Below are 1,290 nucleotides of genomic sequence, written 5' to 3'. Positions count from 1 at the left end.
AGTGGAACAGGGCTCTCCGCGCGGCCGGTCTGCGGGCTCTGCGGCGGCGGGATCTTTGCAGCGCGGGATCCCGGGTGCGCGCGGCGATCGCGGTCTGAGTCTAGGAGGGGGCGGGGGGCTGGGCGCGCGGCTCGTGCGGAAGGCAAATCTGAGTGCGAGGCCGGTCTGCACCCTTTCCCACCTTCCATCCGTGGGAAGTTATTTAACCACCTGGGGCCTCAGTGTCTTCATTGGTAAAATGGGCGCTTGAATAGGGACGGCTGTGTAGGGGCTGGTGAGACGGTGCACAGAGGAGCACACACTGAGCGAGGTGAGATCAGCCTGGACTAGGAAGAGGCCCTCTGGCAAGATTTTCCTCGGTGTGCCCGGCGCCCCGGATGGAGCGCCCCACCTGGCCCACCTGCAGGACCTCCCTGGGTGATGACGTCTCCTCACATTTAGGCATCTCCCTGGTGTCTTCTCCTCTGCACGGGGTGGTGGGTGGGTGTGCAAGGTCTGCCAGAAGGTCCCAGATGCTCCTAGGGCCCCTGCCTGGAAACGGGTCGCCGTCGTATTTGGCCCCACTTTATGGGCAGGGCATGGAGGCCCTGCTGCTCCCTAGGCTCTGTAGAGCTGGCGTGGGAGCCTGGATGGGGAGGGAGACTTTACTTTCCAGTCAGAACTGTCTGACTCCTCTGCTTTTTCTATTTGTGTGGAGAGACGCTTGGGCTCTGATGACTCATTGTCACTCAAGACCCAAGGCTTTCCCACCCCCAGCTGGGTACAACTGAAGGTGAGAACTGAGAGGAAGCCTTCACTCTGGGGGACCTGAGACCGGGGACCTGGGACCATGCTGTGAGCTTTCTCCCGGCTCCCTCCACCCCACCTTTCTGGCTCTCTCTTCAGAACTCTCCTAGTTCAGATTGTCAGGTTAATGCTACAGTTGCCATGATACCATATTGGCCTTTGTCCCTTAAACAAAGGTTGCTAAAATGCCATTAAGAGCTCCAGGTTGTGAAGGGGGATGGTTGGCGCTCCCTGTCCTGCTGGGGGTGGTGAGAAGAAAGGAGACAGGTAAAACAGGAGCATTGAGCTCTGTTAGGTCCTCAGTCAGCTGATGACGTTTAGTCCCCTGGTTACTGTCCTCAATGTCTCCATTATTCCATATATAACACGGCCACCTTGTCTCTGGCGGTTCTCTCAGAGCCCCTACCTGACCTCATTTAACTGCAGGATGAATGGCCATTTCTCTGTTGAGCTGATCACTTCCCCTGCCCACTGTGTCCTTGAGGTTTCTGGTGGCAAACACTG

The sequence above is a fragment of the Miniopterus natalensis genome, chromosome 1 (assembly GCF_054644295.1).
Source record: "Miniopterus natalensis isolate mMinNat1 chromosome 1, mMinNat1.hap1, whole genome shotgun sequence".
NCBI classification, from domain to species: domain Eukaryota; kingdom Metazoa; phylum Chordata; class Mammalia; order Chiroptera; family Miniopteridae; genus Miniopterus; species Miniopterus natalensis.
This window is presented reverse-complemented; position numbering follows the sequence as displayed.